Source organism: Lissotriton helveticus, chromosome 7 (genome assembly GCF_964261635.1).
Source record: "Lissotriton helveticus chromosome 7, aLisHel1.1, whole genome shotgun sequence".
NCBI lineage: Eukaryota > Metazoa > Chordata > Amphibia > Caudata > Salamandridae > Lissotriton > Lissotriton helveticus.
The window spans coordinates 892,274,421-892,297,849 of NC_136068.1; positions in this window are offsets into that span (position 1 = coordinate 892,274,421).

Here is a 23,429-nt window from a genome sequence, read left to right on the forward strand (position 1 = left end):
CCAAAATTCATAAGGGTACTACTCCTGTACCAGGTAGGCCTATTGTATCTGGCATCGGCTCACTTTTGGAGCCCCTCTCCAAATTTTGTGATGTATTCCTCCAACCGGTTGTGTAAAAGATACCATCCTATCTCCAAGATACCAGGGATGTGCTCCGCGTCATTGATTCCATCGAGGGGAGAGAGAGCGTCGACCTTCTCCTAACATTCAAGTTCAAGTTCGGGCATTTATATAGCGCACTACTCACCCAGAGGGTCTCAAGGCGCTAGAGGGAGGGGTTCACTATTTGTCGAATAGCCAGGTTTTCAGTTCTTTTCTGAAGGAGATGTGGTTCTGAGTAAGGCGAAGGTGGGTGGTGAGTGAGTTCCAGGTTTTGGCAGCCAGGAAGGAGAATGATCTGCCACCCATGGTGGTTTTTCGGATGCGCGGGACTGCGGCGAGGGCTTGATTGGATGATCTTAGTTGGCGGGTGGGAATGTAGAAGGACAGCCGGGTGTTGAGGCATTCGGGTCCCAGATTATAAAGGGCCTTGTGTGCGTGGGTAAGAAGGCGGAAAGTAATTCTCTTGTTGACGGGAAGCCAGTGGAGATTTTTTAGGTGTCCGGTGATGTGCTCTTGGCGCGGGATGTCTAAAATGAGTCTCGCTGACACGTTTTGGATACGCTGGAGCTTTTTCTGCAATTTTGTTGTAATTCCGGCATAAAGTGTGTTGCCATAGTCTAGTCGACTCGTGACCAGTGCATGGGTGACAGTCTTTCTTGTCTCGAGGGGGATCCAGCGGAAGATCTTTTTGAGAATGCGAAGGACGTTGAAGCAGGAGGACGATACGGTGTTGACTTGTCTGGACATTGAGAGAGAGGAGTCTAGAATGAAGCCAAGGTTACGTGCATGGTCTGTGGGTGTGGGTGCTGATCCCAAAGCGGAAGGCCACCATGAGTCGTCCCAAGCTGAGGGGGAGGATCCTAGGATGAGCACCTCCGTTTTGTCTGAGTTGAGTTTTAGGCGGCTCTGTTTCATCCATTCGGCTACTTCTTTCATACCTTCGTGAAGATTGGTTTTGGCGGTGTTGGGGTCTTTGGTGAGTGAAAGGATTAGCTGGGTGTCGTCGGCGTAGGAGATGATGTTGAGGTTGTGTTGACGTGCGATGGAGGCGAGAGGACTCATGTAGACGTTGAAGAGGGTGGGACTGAGTGAGGAACCTTGAGGTACGCCGCAGATGACTTCGGTGGGCTCTGAGTAGAATGGGGGGAGTCTGACTCTCTGGGTTCTCCCAGCTAGGAACGAGATGATCCAGTCCAAGGCTTTTCCTTGTATGCCGATGTTGTTGAGGCGTTGTATGAGGGTGCTGTGACAGACAGTGTCGAAGGCGGCGGAGAGGTCGAGTAGAATGAGGGCCACTGTTTCTCCGTTGTCCAGGAGTGCTCGGATGTCATCGGTCGCCGCAATGAGGGCGGTTTCGGTGCTGTGTTTGGCTCGAAAGCCGTTCTGTGAGGGATCCAGGGAGTTGTTGGATTCAAGGAAGGCGGCGAGTTGGCTGTTGACGGCTTTCTCGATGACTTTGGCCGGGAAAGGGAGGAGGGATATGGGTCGGTAGTTTTTCAGTTCTGAGGGGTCTGCTGTGGGTTTTTTCAGAAGGGCGCTGAGTTTGGCGTGTTTCCAGATTTCTGGAAAGGTGGCAGAGTTGAGAGAGCAGTTGATGACATTGCGGAGTTGGGGAGCGATGATGGAGTCAGCTTTGTTGAAGATGTAGTGGGGACAGGGGTCAGAAGGCGAGCCAGAGTGGATTGAGTTCATGAGGCGAATGGTGTCTTCAATGGTGATTGGGTTCCAGGAGCTGAGGTTGTTAGTTGGAGGGGTGGGATCTGAAGGGGGTGGGGCGGGTTGGTCACTGGGAGTATTCTTGAAGCTGTTGTGGATGTCGGCAATTTTGTTGTAGAAGAAGGAGGATAGCGCATCGCAGAGGTCTTGGGAGTTAGTGATGTCGTTGGATGCTGCGGAAGGGTTGGTGAATTCTTTGACGATATTGAAGAGTTCCTTGCTGTTATGAGAATTGTTGTCGAGACGGTCCTTGAATGCTGATTTCTTGGCGGATCGAATCAGTTGGTGGTGTTTGCGGGTGGCTGTCTTGAGGGAGGCCATGTTGTCTGAGGTTGGTTCTTTTCTCCAATTCTTCTCCAGGGTGCGGCATGTCTTCTTGGATTTTTTAAGGTCATCATTGAACCAGGGAGCCTTTTTGCTGGATGATTTCAACTGGTGTTTTTTCAGGGGTGCTAGTTCGTCCGCACTGTGGGTAATCCATTGCCTGAAGTTGGTGGCCGCTTGGTCTGGGTCCATTGCTAGGGTGGGAGGGTTTTGGTTGAGTGATGTGAGGAGTTGGTCGGTGGTGATTTTGTTCCATTTTCTCCGGGGAATGGGTTGTGGACAGTTGTGGGTCAGGGTGGTTTTGTAGCTGAAGTGAACACAGCTGTGATCCGTCCAGTGGAGAGCTGTAGTGTGATCGAAGGAGATGTGCTTGCTGGAGATGAAGATAGGGTCGAGCGTGTGTCCGGCTGTGTGAGTGGGGGTGTCAACAAGTTGTTTGAGTCCGAGATTAGACAGGTTGTCCAGAAGGGTGGTGGTGTTGTTGTCGAGTATGTTTTCAAGGTGGTAGTTGAGGTCTCCTAGAAGAATGTAGTTCTCGGAGGCGAGGGCGTGCGGGCTGACGAAGTCTGTGATGTCGTCGCTGAATTGAGATCTCGTGCCTGGAGGCCTGTAAATGAGGGTGCCTCTAAGGGTGGTCCTGGGGTCGGTGTGGATCTGAAAGTGGAGATGTTCGGCGGTTGCAAGATAGTCGTCAGAGCTGGTTGTGATTTTGATGGTGTTTCTATGGACGATGGCGATGCCTCCTCCAGTTTTTTTATTGGTGCGGTCTTTTCGAATGATCTTGTAAGTGTCCGGTATGGCTATGGCTATGTCGGGGGCAGAAGATGCGTTCATCCATGTTTCAGTAAGGAAGGCGACGTCAGGTGACGCAGTGTCGATTAGGTCCCAGAGTTCTGTTGCATGTCTGTGGACTGAGCGGGTGTTCAGTAGGATGCATTTCAGGCTGTTGAGTTCGGAGCTGTGTGTGGAGGAAGTGGGTTTGGTGAGGGTCCTGAAGCAGTTGAACTTGCAGGAGAGGCAGGTGAATGGGCCGTGGGTACGTCCTGGGGTAGCTTCGCAGCATAGTGGGGTGCGTCCGGGGTTGAGGGCGAGGAGAGTAGTGGCATCATATGTGACTCTAGAGGGTTGGGAGCGGCGGGGACCAGGGGGTCTGGTGCTGGGCGCGGTCCAGGCGCGGACGGGCATAGACGGGCTTACCTTTGGCGCACCTTCGGCGCCAATTGGGCGCGAGCGCTGCGCGTGAACGCTGCGCGCAAGAGTATCTGTCATATGTGGATAGTGAGGGGGGAGGGGCGAGGGAGGGGCAGCTGGGAGGCGGGTGTGGGTCGGATATCCGGTCAGGTAGGCACAACAATCTCCACAAAATGGCAGCGAGCCAAGGCGGGCACATACATCAATCAGAGCAAAGCAATTAAAATAATCGTACACCCAAGAGACCAGCAGGCAGCGCAGCACAACTGAAAAGCGCACTTTGTCAACTAGCGCTATAAAATGTTCAGCCAGGCGGAATACAAATAAGCAGCAATCTGGCCCTTTTGCGTTGCGAACTTAATTGAATAACGAGTAAATAATAAATTAATTAAATAATGTCGAGGCGCGTTAGTCAGCAAGGCGGGGTAGCGGTATGCAGTCAGGCTGGGAGCGCTACGATACCGTGCAATCAGGCAGGGTCGGGAGCAGTGTGTGGAGCGGCCGCGTCTGAGAGGATCAGGGCGGTCACAGCGAGGCCGTGGGAGCGATGGGCTTACTGTGTCAGTGGGAGGGAGGGGCAGCTGGGAGGCGGGTGTGGGTCGGATATCCGGTCAGGTAGGCACAACAATCTCCACAAAATGGCAGCGAGCCAAGGCGGGCACATACATCAATCAGAGCAAAGCAATTAAAATAATCGTACACCCAAGAGACCAGCAGGCAGCGCAGCACAACTGAAAAGCGCACTTTGTCAACTAGCGCTATAAAATGTTCAGCCAGGCGGAATACAAATAAGCAGCAATCTGGCCCTTTTGCGTTGCGAACTTAATTGAATAACGAGTAAATAATAAATTAATTAAATAATGTCGAGGCGCGTTAGTCAGCAAGGCGGGGTAGCGGTATGCAGTCAGGCTGGGAGCGCTACGATACCGTGCAATCAGGCAGGGTCAGGAGCAGTGTGTGGAGCGGCCGCTTTATACTAACATTCCCTAACAGGCTACCTTGGATGCTGTTGAGACCACTCTCTGGACGGAAGAGTGGACCTCACCCACGCCAATTTCCTTTATTATGGCATGCGCAAGCATAGCATTGACGGAGAACTTTTTCCACTATGGGTCCCAATTATACCACCAGATCCGGGGGACCTCGATGGGTTCTACCTTTGCTCCTAGCCTACCCTGTATTTTCATGGCCACTTTTGAAGACCAATGCATCCATTCAGCACACAATCCCTATGTTCAGAACATAACACTCTGGTGCAGGTATATCGACGATATACTGGTCCTATGGCGAGGGTACTGGGAGAGCTGAGACGCCTTCTGTGCCTGGATTAACCATCAAAATCCTTTTCTAAAGTTTACAGGTACAGTCTCAGACTCGACAATACCATTCTTGGATTTAACTATTTGTCTGGACCAAGAAGGACTGAGCACCTCCCTGTATCGTAAGGAGACAGATAGGAACAACCTTCTCCTTTACAAAAGCCACCACCCCAGATCCCTGAGGGATAACCTGCCCTTCGGTCAGTTTCTCAGGATTCGCAGAAACTGTGCTACTAACTCCGACTACAAAAAAGTGTCTGTTCTGCTCCAACACAAACTACAGGATAGAGGGTATCCGACTAGACTGATTCACAACTCACGCAAAAGGGCCCTTAATAACCCTAGAGAGGCCCTATTGGAGACACATCACAAAGAACCTGATAACCTGATCACTTGCGTGACTTGCTTCACTAAAAATTCAGCATTTATGAAAAAGACTGTGAACAGACACTGGGGGTTATTGAACACAGGGGGCTTAGACATCCCACGTCCCCGTTTTGCCTTCAAACGCACGTCCAACCTTAAGGATGCCCTGATTCACACACGCCCTAAAAAACAAACGACCTCTGGCCAAAGTACCTTGTGGAGGCTTCCACCAGTAGTTGGTCACTATCAGTGCGGGGGCTGTTTTGTATGTCCACAGACAGTACAATGCAAGGAAATCAAACTGTCAGATACATTTACCTGGCACATGAATAAACACACAAATTGTAATAGCCCTAGATGTATCTACATGCTGATCTGTCCTTGCGGAAAAAATTACATCGGCATGACTATGAGGCCGGTTAAGTTAAGGATCATGGAGCATAAGAGCAACATCCGGTGCTCGAGAACACATACAAGACTTTATGAACACTATGTCCAACATGGCCACCAGGCGGATAGCATCAAATGGTTAGTGCTCGAATCTCACCCATCAATTACACAACAAGCTCTGTTCAGGATTGAACAGCGATGGATACACCACCTCCAATTAGATACACTGGGCCTAAATGACTCCGTCCCTTGGGCATCTCTGTCTAGGTGATCCATAACTGCTTTAGTAGGTTTTACTTCACTTCATTGCTAGACAACCAGTAGTTTCCAAATTCTGTCCTCTATCCCTGGTTGGGTTTAAGGCTGATACAGTCTGTTTATCCTTGATCAGCACCCTGTTTGTGAGGTTTACACACTACACTATGATCATCAGTGTCAAGATAACCTCCTCAATACCCATGTATTCGTCGTGCAGAGGCACTGGGGCAAAATAACTATAATGACAGCAGCATGTGACACAATGTCCTCGTGCACGAGAGTAGAGAGATACTTGGGTCCTGTTCACCACCCCCTCTCAAAATGGCGGCCACATTAACCCTTCTGACACTAGCAGCCTCTGACGACACGCATACACCGTTTCTACGCATGCGCAGACATAAGTGCCGGGAACCACGCCCACCGGCAGAGTCCTCTATGCGGAAGTACGGGCAGCTTATAACTCCGGTTGCATCGAGAAACCGGGACCAGCTGTTCCGCGCTACCTTTGGAGCGCGATGCCTGTGGGTAGGTTTTCGAGCCCTGGCTGCACTGACTAGAGGTAAGCAGTGTGTCTGTTTGTGAAGTGCAAGGTCGGTGTGGTATGCAGGCTTCTTTGCATCTCATTGGTGGTACTCAACCACGCTCTTCAAAGGTCTACTCGAGGAATCGACATGCCCTCGCAATACCCACTATGAGATCGGCTGGCTGTCTGTGTAAGTGACTCCCCATGGGTGCGGTAGGACGAGCCATAGGGGAGTGCGAGGGAGTTTGGCAACATTTCTCACATGCCCTCGTCAACCTAATGGGGTGATAACGACATGGTCTTTGCCTAGTTTGATGTTGGGCGGGCCACCTTGCATTCCCTGATTGTCCGCCTATTTGCACTTCATGAGTTGCACGAGAGGCCATCCATTCAGGAGACCCCTTTTTTGGGGGGGGTTTGTTTTGTTTGGCTCGCGATGACCCTGGAAGCAGGGGTGAGCAGTAATCATGAGCATGCCTTGACACCCAGTATCCAGACATCGTTGCACCAGCCACTAATTTAGTGGCTTCGTGAACGTTGTGTTTTCTTTCTCTGTCTCTCTCCCTGCCCCCTTCCCAATTTCCAGCCGACACCCGGTGCGCGTGTGTCTCTCTCTTTTTCAGGCATCGTACCTTATTGTGCCGCCCCACGGGAACAGACTGCAGGGCCCATTAGGGACACTCCTTGGGTAAGGATTAGCCCTTGCATTATATACTTTATGACATCTTCATCCTATTTATGTGTGTTTTTATTCTGCTAAAATTGCATAGTTGTGATCATGGGCATATACTTTAGAGATGCCCTGTGACTGTGTTTCCTATTTCTTTTGTGTGTATTTTGGAGAGCTGTGGTGATCAATTGTTGATGTGATTACGCCACTATCAATGTCTGGCTTACTTCTACACATCTCTTCTAGGTCATCCCGCTAGAGCAGGACCTTCTGGCCTGCCCCTATACTGACCCAGAGAGGTTGTATCTTTTATTTTATTTCCTGTTTTTTTCACCGTGTAGTACTGAGCACCGTAGGTCCTGAAGAATTGCCAGTTGGGCAAGAAACATGTCGACCTTATTAGAGGGTTGAGGTAGTTCGCTGTGCCCCTTACAGTCCCTATCTCCCCTCCCACCTTTTTAACCAAGGGAGTCAGCCACATGAATAAAGGACCTTGTGAACTGACCCACCTTTTTAAAATCACTATTCCCTCACGACTACACCTCCACTTGACCCCTCACACGCACTCAACCATTTGCTGGAACAAAAGAACTCCAACAAAGAGCGCCTATTTGGCGCCCGTCGGACATTGCAGCGCTAGTCTGACGAGGAGCAGGAGACCAATGATGAAGCATGACATCTAGCTTACTGGGTGTGTGAGGTCTTCTAGTTCCTACAAGGGAACACCCTGTTCCCTGCCCTTGCTCTCCTTCTCCGAATGCACACATTTTATAATTGTTTTCCCCTGGGGAACTTTGTACCTTTTGTGGTATATGGTTGACTGGACATGTACACTGGACCCCGTTAAATATTGTCCACATGTGGTTCCCACTTTTGTATCGAAAACAGGTTATAAAGTCTCAAAATTCTGGATCTACACATAGCGAAAGTTACTCACTTTTGCCCATACTGTAGATCTATGAAGTTCTTATAAATCCGTGTACCTTGTGATTATCTGTTAGGAAGTAATGCATATGTTATTGGTTAGGATATTAAGTGTTGCACGTTACTGTTGAGTCCCTTCTTCATAAGAAGGTTAACTGTCACGAAGTACCCATCACTTGAATGTTTATTAATATTGGAAGTTGATCAAAATGTGCCGGTAAAAAGCTTCAAAAGCGAAGGAGAGCAGCTTAAGCCATCTAACATCAATGGAATTTCAGCTGGCCCCATATAGTCTGACACCTTCAACTCTGAAATCAACAGCATGCTGCATGCTCAAAGCTACTCTAGGAAAGCAGTGTATGGCCTTTGCTGTAGAGAACATCCTGGAAACAATTAACACGTTTAAGGTAACAAAACAACTAGGAATCCATCAGCTTTGAAGGTAGTTCTTTTTCAACTAACAAGCTGAAGGAGAGGGCTGCAGCAAGGAGGCCTCTTAAACAAGTGTGCGCTCCTCGCGCTTAAAGTTAAAAAAACAACAAGGAATGCACCTGTCTGCGCAGCACTGTCTCACAGGCAACATTTGTGCCTAAGGGGGACGCAGGAGTGGTGCGTGCGTGCGCGCGCAGTCTGCTGTTATTGGAAGCACATACTCATGCTTGTGGCATGCCCCTGCGCGCTCCTGCAAGGTGTATGCCACCACAAGCACGGGTATGTGCTTCGAAAACCAGCAGAACGACAGGTAAAGGTCTCCTATACAGCGCATGCGAGACCTAAAAAATGATGTAGGGTTGCTGTTAGTCAGGTCTGGTAACTTTACACATCGCTATTCGCTAGCTTATTAGGTGACTGCAATGGTAACAGAACGCCATCAAGTAAGTAGTATTAGCATCCCAGTGTTGGAAGCAGTTGAGTTTATGTGTAATTAATGTGAATGAAGACTAGAGATGTGCTCCAATTCTGGCCCAATCATGTCATGCACTGCTTAAAGTTAATACTGGTTAGGTTTTATCCACACCAGGTTTTACCGCATTTGGGAGAATCTGATCCGGTTTTTATTGCTGGAAAAATCGCATTTGACTTTGGCTGCAACAATAGCCAAGTCTAATTCCGCTATTTTTCCTAACAGGCGGAAGAATACAATCTTTTCCTCAGCTGAAACAAAGCTTTCCCTTTCTTCCCCTAAAAACCCTGTCCCCACGCTCTATCCTGTGCACCTGCTCAGAGCAGGTGGCAAATGAATGGAGTAAAACAACATGGAATTGGATATTCCATGTGGTTTCAGTAACAGAAAACTCGGTCCCACACAGTAATTCTCCATTTCATGGTGATTCACTCGTAACCGCGTGGCACGTGGGGGATTTTACAAGTCAGACAGCGTAAAAACAACAGGCCCAGGACCGTGCAACTCAGAATGAGGGCAATGGGGGAAGGGATGAACCTGATACATACCCTTTGATTAATCAGTGTTCTAGTAATCAATATAGGTCTGATATTCCGGTCTGATTCTCCCATCCAAAGGACTGTCATTGTGGGTGATTAGTGTGTGACAGCAGTCACAACTTCTGATAGGGGCTGAGGGTCATATTTTTGAACCGATTTGCCTCCCTCTTACACCGTGATCATGGTGCAAGAGCGACACAAACCTTAAGTCAGATTTTTGAAGCCATGCAAAGCCACTTTGCATAGTTTTGAGTGGCTCTAAAGATTTTCGAGACCTTGTAAACCTGGGAATGCGCCAAAAGATTTGCCTTCCCAGGAGAGGCATAACAGAGAGAAATATCTTTATTTGTCCTTATTGCTTCCTCTTTCTATATGTGCTGCATTCTGTAGCACACTCTGCAGCACACATAGAAATAGGAAACTGCCTCTCAGTATTGTTTTCATGCAGGAAGGTGTCCCTTTGTGCGAAAAAAACAATCCTGCATACAATGCAGGCATCCCTGCACCATGGTGCAAGAGTGGCTGCGTTGGTGCCAGGCAGTCAATTGTGAGTCAGCACAGGTGAAAAAGTCAGCTGCACCACTATTTCATAAATATGCCCCTGAATGTTTGACAATGAGTGTTCATTGTGCATAGAGCAGTCATACCGGTCAGTCATCACCTCTGTGAACTTTTCATTTGAAGGAGTTAAAAGTTCATGGGAAGAACCCTGTATTTGGGGCCTTGTGAAAGGCAGGTGATCACGAGGGTTCATGATTCAGGCAGGGTAGGTGTTCCGAGGTTTAGGTGTCTGAGTGGAGTACGCAGAGCATCCAGGACGAGTTTGATGTATATTGTGATTTGAAGGGACTCTGCAACTGAGTTGACAGGTCTGCTATTCCACCTGATGTAAGGAAGGTTCCCTTCCACACAAAGCCTGGTGTCGGTGCTGCAGAGTTCAAGTGCATTCATAGCGCGATAGGTTACATTTTGGGGCATGTTCTTCTGCGACAGCAACATTATAATTATTGCCACAATTTTTACCTCGCTTCATTTGACAAAAACACCTAAGATTTGCTCGATGAAAAATCTGCAACATCTCCATCTTTGCTAAAATGGCTTTTGACATCCCGTCAGGCTTTCATTCTCCATTTTAAGCCGAACAGGTGAAGGTGTCGAAATGAACGCCCGTGTCCCTGCCGTCTTTCCCGAAGAAACCGCAGGATAATGTCATTTGAAGTTCATCCCATGCTAGATCCATTGGCATCTACTACAGAGCTGGGGGCACACCACTTAAGCAGTTTGCCATTTCCGATGGCGCAGATGGTAAATGTGCAGATATTTCCCTCAAGGAAAGAAAATCTTTTATAAAATAATTGCATATTCTGCTCATTTCTCCCCCATCCGCTGGTGCTCCTGCACTGTTATGATAGCCTGTCAGGCTGGTAATTAGCATGAAGCCGCCATATGACACAAATGCAGTTTTCATACCTCCCCCATGTCCCTCGGGGTACGCAAATAGGTAAAGCAGTGCTAACAGCCAGAGGAAGGGAAAACACAACTAAAGATTGAGGGAACACAGGGGAATTGTTACAAGATAGCATCATTAAGCCGGCGCGTGTCACTGTGTAAGAGCTGATTCCTTTTGCACGCTCCGTGCTATGTTTAATAGATGGGATGTCTTGTCAATGTCGGAAAGGCTCTGGACCAGAGAACAAATAGTAACGCCAATCAGATAAAAACATTCTGACTGATACAGACAGCCAAAGAACTAAAGTGAATGGAGGAAAGTTATATCCCGCTCAAACGTGGAAAGGTTGGATTTTTACAGCTCTTCGTTTATGTATCAGCCAACAAAGGGAATTAAGAACTTGCTGCAGACATCTGTGGGTGATTTACTACGCAGAAGATGCAATCCGGGTAGATCTAATTCAGCACCTCATAATCTGTATTTAATTGAGCCCCATTAAACTGGGGTATACTAATGACTTTTACATACAAAGCTAGTGGAGCAGCAAAACGGGGGTAGCAAGCACCAAGTATAAAACAGTTGTTCCACTCTTGCCCACATCTAGTTTTCCCACAAGGTACAGGCCATATCATCTCGGTTTTCTTTCACTTAGATTACACCGATTGATTATAACATGTAAAGCAGCACAGAAAAATGTAACAGTAATGGCTGAAGAGAAACGATGTCCATGCCACTTCCAAAGAAAAGGGACAGCACACCAGAGTTAGGGGAGTGTGAACAAACTGGATAGACAAAGAATGGCACACAACAATGGGCGTGTGTCCACAGACACTGATGTAGCGCAACAGATAACAAAATTCCCTCTGGTTAGAAAGTTAATTGGATAACGGGCCACTGCAAAGGATGGGTAAAATTACGAAAAATCGGAAAGGGTGTACAGAATGTAGTGTGCTCACCAGCCAAAGACCAGGGGGCATATGTATGAAACTGATTTTTGGTCGCAAATACTGCAAATAGCAAAAAGGCAGCGTTTGCGACTAAAAATGAGCAAAACGCGATGTGTAAGGAAAATCGCATCCCAATATGAAGGAATCGCAAATTTTGCGATTCCTTAATTTTGCATAAGCATTTAAGGAATCGCAAATTGCGATTCCTTAAATGCTATGCAACAAGCACTCAAGTTGTGCGATTTCTCCTTAGAAATCGCAAATTACCACCAACTTCAAGCTGGTGGTAATTTGCGATTTCTCTCAAAAATTCAATTTTTGGCATTTTTCAAGGTGCCATGTGGCACCCTTAGGGCATGTATGTGCGCCATATGCACACACATGTTTATTTCAGGGGTGGATCCCGGGTGTCCTTATGACACCTTGCACCCTTGAAAATATTCTCAATTTGTGATTCTCAAATTGAGAATGACTTCCCATTCATTCCTATGGGCCTCCTAGCCCATAGCAATGACTGGGAAGGTATTCCTTAATTGCGATTACGCAATTTGCTAATCGCAATTAAGGAATACTAAGAAATCGCAAAAAAAATGTGAATCATCAATTACATCCTGTTTTGCAATTCTCAAATAGCGATACTCAAAAAATCGCTATTTGAGAATCGCAAATACGGATTTTCATACATATGCCCCTAGGTGTTTATTTAATTGAAATGAAAAAAGAGTGGGCTACCTAAAAGATGTGTGGATTATGTAATTAAGGATGTGATTTAAACACATAAACGACATTTCTGTGATTCCCATAGTGTGCCATCTGACTTTTATTTTCGGTGCTCCTCTGAGTTTTCTGGTATAGCCTTCAGATACATAGAACAACAACTGACATACAATCAAAACCAGCTAGTATTATTGGCTTTATCAATGGTTGTTAAATGTATAAGATAAATGAATGAAAACAATGACTTTGTTGTAAACAATATTGAAATTGTGTCAATTCTGATATTGTGAGACTGTGAATTGAACACTACTGAGGCCTGTGGAAGAGGTAGTGGTCTTCAGAATGTCTCAATCACTCCTGTTTTGTTTACTCTATATTCAACATATATGCCCCTTTTCTCTCCGTATCTCCTCCAACTGCAATCTTGCATCTAATCTTTTTCTCTTTGGCAACCTATTTTCTCTCTATACCAAATGTGCTTCCTCGAATCAACGTCATTTTCACTACCACCCAAACACACAACTCGCCAACCTTCTGAGAAGCATTGCATTTTCTTTGACTTTCACCTTTTCAAAAGTTTAACAACTATGTACATCCTTCACACACACATGTGCACAGAATCAATATTGCAGCTGGAATACATTACCATGCTCTGTGGTCTCTGCAGAGAGGTCAAGGATAGAATGGATATCTATTCTGAACACCATTTTGACTCACTAACAACCACTGTGAGAAATGTGCACTTCCATTAATCTCAACTATAGCACTCAGTCATGGCGTGTTCTAAACACCGGTAAGTGACTCCGTTCAAAGTGGTCAGTTATGTTCAAGAGTTTTATAATACACAACAAAAACATAACATCCTGGAAATAGCTAACATTCTTAGGGAATACAAGATTAGGTAACACATGTGAAATATAAACTGGAACCAAATCAGTGACATAGATTACCTCATAATCTTAACATTTTTTACATTAATTGTTCAGAAAATAATCAGTGCTTTTACCAGTAAAGTAAAAGACATGAATATACTACTGGGTTGGTGACCCGGAGGAACCTGACCCACTTAATATCTTGTCAAAGACACCATGCAGTCTCTCTTACAAAGGCAGCAGTCGATCTGTCAACAATCTTCCTCTGTTTCTGCTGAGGGATAAGGGACTTCAGCTGATGGTCATTGTTAGAAATGGAGGTCTCCAGTTGGCAGTGGTATGCACCTTGTCCAAGTAGGGATCCTTGCTTCTAGTCACGATAAGGGAGCTACACACTTTAGATAACCCCTGCCCACCCCACTTGGTAGCTTGGCACTAGCAGACAGGCTGGTTAAACAAGAAAATACCCACGTTCTAAAAGTGGCATATTCAAATACACAATTTAATAACCACCTTCCCTAAAAAATGTGCTATTAAATTCTGAGTTCAGAGATCATAAACTCCAAATCTCTAGCTTTACCCAATTGAAATTTACACATGTAAAATATTACAGTGCAGCACCAATAATAGCCTACGGGAGAGCTAGTCCTTGCAATAGTGAAAAAATGAAATAAATAGTATTTCAATATCAGGACATGTAAAACACACCAGCATATGTCCCACCTTTAACATACACTGCACCCTGTCCATGGGGTACCTTGGGCCTACCTTAGGGCTGTCTTACATGCAAGAAAAGGGAAAGTTAGAGCCCGGCAAGTGGGTGCAATTGTCAGGTCAAAATGGCAGTTTAAAACTGAACGCAGACACTGCAGTAGCAGGTCTGAGACACATTTACAGGGCTACTCATTTGAGTGGCACAACCTGTGCTGCAATTCCACTAGTAGCATTTGATTGACAGACCCTGGTACACTCAGTGCACTTTACTAGGGACTTACCAGTAAATCAAATAGCCAATCATGGATAACCAATCATAATCACAATTTACACAGAAGGCATCTACACTTTGACACTGATCAGCAGTGGCAAAGGGCCCAAAGCATCTAAGTCAGCAAAATGAAATCCAGTATACAGTAAGAAATGCAGGAGGTAGAAGCAAAAACTCAGGGGAAACCACGTCAATGACACGTGTCCCTTCTAGCTTAAAAGTGAGGTGAACTACCCACCCTCCTGGGAGTTCTCATCAATAAGGCAGAAGAATCTGGACAGACCATCAGCATTGGCGTGTTCTGTACCAGGGGCGGTGTCCCACCATAAAGTTCACCCTCTGCAGGGAAATGGATAACCTCAACAGTTTTGGGTCTCGCTCCTCATTTGCATAAACTATATGAGGGGCCTGTGGTCTGTCTGAACACGGAAGTGAGTTCCAAACAAGTAGGGCCTTAGCTTCTTTAGCGCCCAGACCACAGCAAAAGCTTCTCCCTCAATTGCACTCCACCTCTGTTGCCTAAGAAGTAGCCTCCTACTAATGAAAGCTACTGGTTGGTCCAGGCCCTCATGGTTCAGCTGGGAGAGAACTGCACCCATACCATGCTCTGATGCATCTGTCTACACATTCTTGGGAGAAGTTGGGTACATTGAGCACGGGCTCCGTGCACATGGCAGAGTTCAGGGCATCAAAGGCTGTCTGACAGCCAGCAGTCCAGATTAATTTTATTGGCTGCTTGCTGGAAGTCAGCTCAGTCAAGGGAGCAATAATGGTGCCATATCCCTTGTCAAACCTCTGCAATATCCAATGAAACCTAAAAATGCTCTCACCTCAGTCTGGGACTTGGGGGGCTCACAAGCCATATCGGTGTCAATCTTAAGTTGTAGGGATGCCACCTGGCTGCTTCCTACCTGGTGCCATAAGTACACCACAGACCCCTGCCCTATCTGGCACTTAGTGGACTTGACTTGATAGTGAGGCCTGCCTTCAGCATGACCTTCAACACTTCACAGAGGTGCTGCATTTGTTCTTCCCAGCTGGAGCTGAACACTGCAATGTCATCCAGGCAGACGGTGCTGAAATCTTCCAGCCCGGACAGTACCTGGTTGACCAGTCTCTGGAATGTGGCAGGGACATTCTTTATCCCAAAGGGCATGACCCGGAACTGGTAGTGCCACTCTGGCATTGAGAACGCCATTGAGAACGCAGACCTCTCCTTTGCCCCATCAGTTAAGGCAATCTACCAATACTCAGACGTCAGACCAAATGTACTGAGGAACTTGGCAGCCCCCAACCAATCTATGAGCTCATCAGCTCTGGGAATGGGGTGTGCGTCAGTCCTGATGACTGCATTGTGCCCACGGTAGTCCATGCAGAGCCGGAGTTCAAGTTTGGTATTGGCTGCAGCAGCTTTTGGAACTTTGGAACAAGACCAACGGGCTATCCCAAAGACTTGCCACCCCTAATGCCAACATCTTGGAAAATTCTTCTTTGATGCTGGCTTTGACCTTGTCAACCAACCTCTAAAACGTCTGTTTCACTGGAAGGCTGTCCCCAGTGTCCACGTTATGAACACACCAATGGATGATTCCCGGTAACAGGGAGAACAGAGAGGCCAACTGTCCCAGCACCTGGCAACAGTCCTTCTGCTGCTCTCTGGGGGTGGTGGAGAGGTTCACACTCTCCATTGGCCCACCTTGCTCCTTGGTAGACAGGAGATCGGGAAGAGGCTCACTCTCCTCTTTCATTCCATCATCTGTTGCCAAGAGCATGTTCACTTCAGTTCAGACCTCCCAAAGTGAGGCTTGAGGCGGTTCATGTAAAGGACCCTCACAGGGTTCCTTGGAGACTGCAAGTTCACAGATAGGTGACATCATTCTTTAGCTCCACCACCCCAAATGGCCCAGTCCACTTGTCCTGGGGCGCACAAGGCTCCTCTGGTGCCATCACCCACACTTTCTGGCCAGGTTGAAACTCTACCAGAGTGGCATTCGTGTTGTACCATTGCTTCATCTCCTTATGGCAGACATCAAGGTTTTCTTGGGTGAGCTTCCTGAAGCTCACTGTCTGGTTCTTAAAGGCCAGCATGTAGCTAAATACGTCCTGGGGAGGTTTCCTGGGAGTTTTCTCCCAGTCTTCTTTCACCAGACTGAGAGGTCCTCTTAAAGGATGCCCGTGCAATAATTCAAAGGAACTGAACCCTAAGGATTTTTTCGGGACTTCTCTGTAAGCAAACAGAAGGCATGGCAAGAGGATATTGCACTTATGCCTCATCGGGTCCCCTAGATCCTTGATCATGCCTTTCAGGGTTCGGTTGAATCTCTCAACCAACCTGTTTCCTTGGGGATGGTAAGGAGGGGTAAATTTGTAATTTACACCACATTTTTCCCATAGGGACGTCATATACCTGGATAGGAAGTTGGTATCTCGGTCAGATACCTCCTCTTTGGGGAAACCCATTTGGGCAAAAATCCCCATCAATGCCCACCACAGGGGCTGCAATTGTCCTGAGAGGGATAGCCTCCGGGCACTGGGTGGCATGGTCCACCAAGACCCAGATACACCTGTTGCCCAAGGCTCTCTCGTAGTTCAGGGGCCTGACAATATCAATTCTCACCTGCTCAAATGGGGTGCTCACCACAAGGAAAGGTTACCTTTCCACTCACTTTTACGACTTTCCTGGAAAGACTGGCAAGACCTACAGTGTGTATCTGAGTGCCTTCACATTTGTTGTAAGAGGAACTGGGTGACAAGCCTGTCAAAGGTCTTGTCACATCCCAAATGTCTTGCCAAAGGCAGATCATGAGCCACACCCAGTAGGAATGTTCTGAAACGCTAGGGTACTGCCAGCAAACGGGCTAACCCAGACTCAGCAGCTTTAGGCTCCTTATACAGGAGACCATTTTCTCAGTTGATCCAGTGTGATCCAGACTGATCATCACCAGATGGCTGTCTGCTGCCTGCTTGCCTAGACTAAATAGAGTATGGCATTCCATCTGCTCCTTGCAGAATTCCTCCCTCGTGGGGCCCCCATTCCTGCTGCCAATGAGTCAGCTCAGGTAGGTCTCCTCGTTCGGCCACTTGCTCCCCTGTCGGCTCCAGAGCATAGCTCTCAAGATGTGTCTCCTCTTGGACATGGGAACGACTGCAGTTGGTTTCCCATGCACTCTGCGACTACTCTTTCTGGCAGGATCCTGGGCCACTCTCTCAGGCTTGAGGCACTTTTGATTGCCCATTTCTGGCTTCCATTGACCGAGTGGTCACACACACCCACTCAGGCAGACCCAACATCTCCAGAAGAGCCAGGTGTTCTACCTTCTCCGAAAGGGAACTTTCCAGGTCATTGCCACGCAAACAATCAACAGCCATGGTAGGACTCACAACTACTCTGAAGATACTGGATACTCTCCCTACTCAAATGGAATCTATGCCACCTTGCACATGCACTCTGAGCTGCCTGCTGCAACTTCTGGGTGAAGCACATTGTGGATAATCTGCTCTGCAGACACAAAGTGACACCTGACAGATGTCACACTGGCTCCTGTGTCACTCAGAGCCTCTAACTACTGTCCATTGATGGTCACCCACTGTCTGTATTTTTTAGTGTTCTCAGGCAGGAGGGTTCTCTGGACCATCTCACTGTCCACTAGTGGGGAAAGGGCCATCTCAGCTGGCTTCTCCTCCTGGGACCAACTCCTCCCCTAACACAACACTAACCAACCAAGGTGACGGTGCATCAATGGGTATTAGTGTGGCCTTGGGACACTTTGGATACCCTCTTATGTGACCCTCCTGATCACATGCAAAATGCTTACAGGGTCCCCTATCTCCAGGTTTCCCCCTAGGGGGTCATGGCTTCTTTACACTGGGAGGACTGGGAATCCTTACTCTGGGAACTAGTTTGGGGCCCTTTAGAAAACTCATTCTGTTTACCTTGTCCTCTCCACTCTTCTGCTGGGGACCCTGCCCATCCTTGGCTGGGTTTCTCCCATACCCCTTGGGGGCCCTGGTACTTGTCCAGCGGTCCTGCTCCTGAGCAAGCTGCCTTGGGTCAGTCAGCTTACTATTCATCAGATGCTGGCACAGCTCTGGAACACAAAGACTTTACAGATGCTACCATGCAATTAAATCACACAGCCCCTGATAGTCAGTTACCATGCTGCCCTTTATCCAACCATCCAGTGCTCTGCAAAAAAGATTCATGCATTCAACCCAAGTGTTAGACTCCATTTTCTTAAAAGATGTGAACTTTTCCCTATACTGCTCAAGTGTGAGTCCATACCTGAGGCATAACACCTCCTTCATTTTGGGATAAGTAAGTCTACCTGCCTCCTCCAGGGGTGTCAGGGTGGGCCTCTCATTGGCCTCAAATTCTCTCCAGCGGCCTGCTCCCCAATGTTTCTCTGGGACCTCATTCATATGAAGTGTTGCCTCATAACATGCAAACCAAGCATAAATATCCTCCTCCTTCTGAAAATTGTGTACCAGATCCTTAGCAATCTGTACCTTCCCCACAGATTGCAATGGCTGTACACTGCCACCATTTGACTGGTATCCGCCTGCTTGGCCTTGATATCCAGCTCCTTCAAACTTAACTCATGAGCCAACAACAGTTTTTCTCCTCTAGACCAAGGGACTACTCCTGCTCTTTCTACTGCTGTTTGTGCTTCGTTTCAAACTTTTTAATTTCCATTTCATACTGGAGCTTTTCATGCTCTCTCTGATGCTTTATCTCCTGCCACCTGTCCTCCAGCTCTTCTGGGGACAGATTCCTGGATGACACACTGCTGCCAATCCTAGAAGATGCTCCACCAGACAAATTCTCAACTTCAAAACCACCTTGCAGATTCTGAAATTCCAGATCAACATTCTCATTCTCAGCCTCCCCAGCCTCATTTGTTACCTACGAGGCTCTCAGCACCTTCTGTAGCTCCTCCTTCCTGACAGAGCTTTTCATTGGGCATCCATAATTTTTGCAAAACTGTTAAAGTTGATCCACTTTGAAAGACTTGAATGTCTCAATTTCAAACACACATTTTGCAACATCTCTGGTTGGCTCACTGGAGTGAGACATGGTATGTGGATACTTCAAGGGCTATCAAACAAAGGACCATAAGTCAAAAAGTAGTATGTGTTTTTGTAATGGTCTGCACTCAGCCGTAGTGTACTCCAATCACTGTATGTCAAGTGTAATTGCAAGTCCAAATCCTCACCGCTGACCACCAGTGTTAGAAATGGGGAATCACTAGTTGGCAGAGCTATGCACTTTGTTCAAGTAGGGACCCTTGCTTCTAGTCAGTATAAGGGAGTTAGAGACTTTAGATAACCTCTGCTCAACCCTTTGGTAGTATGAGCAGACAGGCTGGTTGAACAAGAAAATGGCCACTTCCCAAATGTGCAGTTTCAAACACAAAAATTCAAAAAACACCTTTACTAAAAGATGTGTTAATAAACTCTGAGTTTGGAGAGCTCAAACCCCAAATCACTTGCTTTTCCCAATTGAAAGTTACACATGTAAAATGTTAAAGTGCAGCCCCAATGATATCCAATGAGAGAGCTAGTTCTTGCAATAGTGAAAAATGAAACACAGAGAATTTCACTATCAGGACACGTAAAACACATCAGTACATGTCCCACCTTTAAAATATACTTCACCCTGCTCATGGGGGTACCTTGGGCCCACCTTAGGGGTGACTGACATGTAAGGGAAGGTTAGGGCCTGGCAAGTGGTTGCACTTGCCAGGTTGACATGACAGTTTAACACTGTGCATGCAGATGCTGCAGTGGCAGGTCTGAGACACATTTCCAGGGCTAATCATGTGGGTGGCACAACCAGTGCTTTAAACCCACTAGTAGCATTTGATTTACAGGCCGTGGCACACGCAGTGCCCTGTACTAGGAACTTACCAGTAAATCCAATATGCCAATCATGGATAACCAATCATAATCACAATTTACTTAGGGAGCACTTGCAACTTGACACTGATCAGCAGTGTCAAAGGGCCCAAAGCATCTAAGCCAGAAAAACAAAATCCAGTACACAGCGAAAAAAATACTGGAGGTAGAGGCAAATGTTAGGGGAAACCCCACCATGGATGCCACGTCTAATACTCATGAAAATCGGCAGCCATTGAATTAGTTCCAAGAGCAGCCATCCCTCAAGTCCCAATGATAAGGCAGCCATTAGGCAATTCACCTGAGTGCAAGTTTACATCCCATACAAAGAATGTAGTGTGCAGGGGAATGTAAATGGGAGCTACACCCTTGGGAGTAAAATTGGGAAACCAATGAAGGGTTTCCACATCTTGGGACACTATAGAGACATCTCTGAGAAGAGCTGTCTTTGCTGGTTTTAGGGCCTTATATTTTCAAGGTGTGCACTCACTGCCCAAGAGCAAAATCCCAAAAAATCTTTCTAGGAACATAGAAATATTGTAGGAAAGGCCTAGCTGATGAGCTTGTTTGGACATTTGCTTATTGAACCATTATCGTGTCGTATTATCAACTCCAGAATTGACTATGCCAGCACACTTCTTCTGGGTATTTCAGAAAGAGGTGAATAAGCGTCAAAAACCCTAATTGATGGTGTGTGTCTGGCATGCGCCTGAGATTAGTGCCGACTGACACGCCGGTTGACTGACGGCTGCCGACAGAGAAAAGAACTTGAACTTAAATTTAGTCCTCCAGCGTGTTGGCTCCGATTTGGGATAACGTGAACGTACAAATCAGGCGGCATGGGTTAATTGGACCTCGGATCGTTTTTTCGACCGTTCACGCTTTTTTAGTAGCGTGTAGACCTTCCGCATTGGCAAACTATTTCGAAAACCGGCGCGCTGGACTCGCATATATCAGCCTAGAATTACATTATAAACCAGTATAACCAGTTTCCCGCCTGGCTCCACGATAACCACAAATTATCGGTCAATATTGTGCATTTGATTTCGTTTCATCTGGTATCCCCCTTGTGCTTTAGGCCCATACAGCATTTTCACGAGATAAAAGACATTTGAAAGTCTCCCCCACTCCTTTCAAAGTTGGACTCTCTCCCACAGGGAAGACAGTAGAGATACTACACTAGGCCCTGAAGAGAATCCCAGGAAAATCAGCGGGATTCGAAACGCGTAGGCCCCTGCCACATGGTGTCTGCAAGAGCGGCAAGAGCATTGAGTTGTCCCCTCTTAGTCGCCAGTACAATACCTAGGATGCCTAGTAACAAAAGTTTATTTTGCAAATTGTCGTAGGATTGTACACACAAAAAATTGTTTTCTCATTTTTTGATGAAACTGTAATCGCAGACTGTGGCCTGTTGTTATTCTTACCCTGTAGTATACCACTTGTTCTTCTTATTTAAAATAGTGTACATTTTTTAGATTGTATATGCTTTTGTTTCACTTAGCCTTTGTCCCCGAGTGGCATGAATGTGTTTTGAATGGTTGTGATATGCCTGGAATATAGAATGACTGATGAATTATAAATGCACTTTTCAATCTTATGTGTCTTTTTGTAAATATGTCTCGTTGTAAAAAAGGAAAAAATATATGAGTTTTCATCTCTTTAAAATAATGTTTAAATAAAAAACTATTAAGTAGTTAATCCCTTTCTTGATTTTTTCAAGTTCTGTTGTGGTTATTCGCTGCATTTAAATTATTAAGATCAGCACTGGCATCTTCTCTTGTTTTTTGATACTCTGGCTCAGCCTTGCTGATTAGGGCCACCCCGTAGTTGTTGTTTGCTGCTATGGTCTGATACAGCACAACAATATAACGGGGCTGCTATGAAGCTTCAATTGCTTCCAACAAAAACCATTGCTGGCATGCAATTGATAGGATGTGCCAGGGAATAGATGTTTCTTTTCATTTAAGGATTTTACCAGACAGCATACATAATGATGTAATAATATATATGATGCTGTTAAAAAAGAAAACTTCATTTAATTGTTTATATTTCTTCTCTCAAACTAATAAAGTTATTAGAACAAAAAAAAGAGAACTTCTTGGGTTAGACTGCAGTAACTGCTACAAAACAAAAATGTCTCCATTGCTGAAGAAAGCAATTGGTATCATGTTTGCCAGACTGTCTTGTCAAGTGCTTCATCCCTTATCTTCCAAGTAGAGGCTTAAGGCCTGGCTATCACACCTTACAGCGCATACAGGTGGAAAATTACACCAAATATAGATGGGTAAACCTCTATGTGCATGGCTCGCTTTATCCACTTAGAATCCCTTACCGCTTAACCCTTGAATGACAAATGATTTTTCATTGTCAAAATTTCGCTAAAAATACCTCTTCAAGGGTATAGATGGTTAACTAACTCCCACATGTACGCCTGCTACAACTTCTCCTTTGGCCTGGGCCTAGTCTGTTAGTTGCCTGCAGCTCTTACTGCCAAATCTTCCCGAGTACTCTTTTTATGACTAATTGACTCAGTTAAGCCTTCCTTATCTTCTAATATGATGCTGGGATGACTTTCTGCCTGCCTGACTGTTTTCTAATCAATCTAGGACTGTCAGTAATTGCTCCCTAATTATGTATGCCCGCGAAGCGCCCAGAGGCTCTCTGAAAGGGGTTGTGGCACTTTACAAAAAAAACAAAAATAAATAACAAATAAAGAAATGTAATCAATGTGTTCTAATCTAGAATATGAAGAGGTTTTTTTCCCATAACATGTAAAAATCTTCTCACCGTCTCTTAAAACCATTTTCCAGTTTAGGAATCTTTTCTCTGAATTTGTTGAAAAGAAAGTATTGTATTCCACAAAATGTTTTCACAATTCGTTCGCGACTTTACTCACTGTCATCAAACACGGTGACACCCATTTGCGCAATCGACTCGCACCCTTTTTGCAAAACTTTATAAATGTACTCTTATGAGGCATATCTCATCTTGTAGGCGCTCAGCACTGAAAGGGAATTCGCAGTACCAGGGGCAATCAGAATTTTTGATATACGCCCCCACCATTTAATTCCTTTTGTGGCTTAACTTTATCAGCCCCGCTATCCCTCATGCATGGCTCGGCCTTATCGCCCAGGTTATAACATTCAAGCGGGGTTCAGTGTAAAAGCTGCCCGAAGAAGAGCAAAACGTCATTATTTTTCCTTGCTGGGAAGAAGATAACATTTTTAAAAAGTGCGTTGACATGCAGGATGGAGTATCTTCTCTTGTTCATATGCTCAAGAGATAGCTTCAAAAAGAGATTGCATTTCTAAGAAATCTACATTATCTCCATTTTAAA